Source organism: Etheostoma spectabile, unplaced genomic scaffold (genome assembly GCF_008692095.1).
Source record: "Etheostoma spectabile isolate EspeVRDwgs_2016 unplaced genomic scaffold, UIUC_Espe_1.0 scaffold463, whole genome shotgun sequence".
Lineage (NCBI taxonomy): Eukaryota > Metazoa > Chordata > Actinopteri > Perciformes > Percidae > Etheostoma > Etheostoma spectabile.
The window spans coordinates 4,902-7,097 of NW_022605615.1; the positions used below are offsets into that span (position 1 = coordinate 4,902).

The 2,196-nt window shown below is 39.3% G+C and overlaps 1 long non-coding RNA gene across 1 annotated transcript; it reads right to left on the bottom strand.

Moving 5' to 3' along the window:
- Positions 1-448: 448 nt before the first annotated feature.
- On the bottom strand, positions 449-1,077 carry LOC116686760 (uncharacterized). Its single transcript, XR_004331346.1, has 3 exons — positions 985-1,077; positions 753-840; positions 449-506 (listed from the first exon to the last, which is right to left on the bottom strand). It is a non-coding gene; the product is annotated as an uncharacterized LOC116686760 (long non-coding RNA).
- Between the last annotated feature and the right edge of the window lie 1,119 nt (positions 1,078-2,196).

Consider the following 2,196-nt stretch of genomic DNA (forward strand, 5'->3'; position numbering starts at 1 on the left):
GAGACACATGAGATCCCACTGTCTAGCGGAGGTGCTATGAGAGAGAGAGAGAGAGAGAGGACATGACCATCCCACTGTCTAGCGGAGGTGGCTATGAAGAGAGAGAGAGAGAAGAGAGAAACATGACCATCCCACTGTCTAGCGGAGGTGGCTATGAGAGAGAAGAGGAGAGAGAGAGACATGACATACCCCACTGTCTAGCGGAGGTGGCTATGAGAGAGAAGAGAGAGAGAGAAGAGAACATGACCATCCCACTGTCTAGCAGGTGGCTATGAGGAGAGAGAGAGAGAGGAGAGAGAGAGTGACGATGACCATCCCACTGTCTAGCGGAGGTGGCTATGAGAGAGAGAGAGAGAGAGACATGACCATCCCACTGTCTAGCGGAGGTGGCTATGAGAGAGAGTGAGAGAGAGAGAGACAGACATGACCATCCCATTGTAGTAGACATATTATTGATAATGAATAATTATTATAGCATTGTCTCCCCTGGCAGTCATCTTCTATCTCTGAAAGTACACAAATGGAAAAGACATCAGCAACTGACAATATTAAAGCAACAAAAATAAATTGAATTTTAATTCATTCAATAATTCTAAACTAAACTAAGTAGGAAGCCAATTAGTTTTGTATACATTTATCCATGCAGTCATCAACATAGTAATCTCGTTTTACCTATGGTAATTGTTAAATTTTAAAAGTTAAACATTTTTAAAATGCTAAATGCCAAGCACGTAGTTGTGAGTTAGTCTTACCTCAAGCCTTGTAATGTATGGCCTGCTTTCTGGAGAAAGAAACCAGCTGCTGTCTCAGCTGGAGTCCTGAAGAGCTGCCCTGTGTTTTCTGAAAGAAAAAGAATCAGACATAACTTTTCATTAGCTGATGTTGTCATCCCTTGGGTTGTCAAATAGGTTAACAGTGAAATGAAAACCAGCAATGATGTATGGTGCAATTCAATACCTATACTTTTATTAACCTAGTATTTACCTCAACACTGTCTTTTGGGGGGCATCTTCCTCGCTCAGACTGCTGTCCCTATCTGCATCTGCATCTGCATCTCTGGAACTGCAGCCCAGCTTTGTCCTCTGCTTTCTGTTCTTAACCTTGACTTATTTTATTAACTTGATCACATGTGTTTGTCCTTTAGTTAAAGCCTCTCTATACAAACAAAGGCTCTAAAAGAGTCCAAAACATATCAAGGAAGCCAAGGAAAAAAGAAAATAAACCATGCCTACATTCAGAAAAAAAAAAAAACATTTGAAAAAAAAAAAAATTACTAACTAAACACTAACACTTTCCATGAAGCCTCTATAATGCATCACTATCAACTTAATTGACATAGGGTATAAAGTAGTACTAAAATGACTAGTCCCTATTCTGTTACACTTTTGTTCTATTTAATAGTATGGTTATTATTCCCTCCCTCTAGTTAATATATTATTGACTATATGGTAAATTAATCGGACAACCATGAAGAGAAGCAGAGAAAAGAAGGTGTTGCCCGTTATGCAGCATACACCCTCCCCCGGCCGGTCTAGGCGAACGCCGCGACTCCACACAGCTATCCCTAACTATAAGCATTATCAAAGAGAAGAGTTTTAAGTTTACTCTTAATTGTGTAATTATATTATTGACTATATGGTAAATTAATCTGGCAATTTAAATGTGGTGTCTCCCTCCTATGTATGTAATGATTTACAGGTTGTATAATTGGTGTTAAAACCTTTACATACGGTGCTATGAGCAGATTATAACACATTATAGATACAGGCTTCATAGAAAGTGTTACCAAAGAAACAAAAGGGGTTGGGATCCCAGCCAAAAGGAACAAAAGATGGGGAAGTTACCGAGCCAACCCCTATAGGGCCGTCGCACCAAGAACATCCCCCTAAAACTACCTACAGAAAAACATCTTAACTGAACTAATTCGAGAGATTATAACTTGACTACCGGTGATCTCCAACCCAAACTAAAATAAAAAAACCCAGCAATCTAAGACATGTTGGGGACAAAACAAAATTAAATGAAAGGCATGGTTATTGATGATTGATGATTGATTATCATGATTATTATCTTTAGCAGAGTGACAATATTCTTACAGTGACATGAATACAAGCCAATACATACCCCTCTGACACCATAGACCATGTGTCTTGTGATGTTTTAAAATGATTGCCGAGACCCTGAACGCCTGGCAAT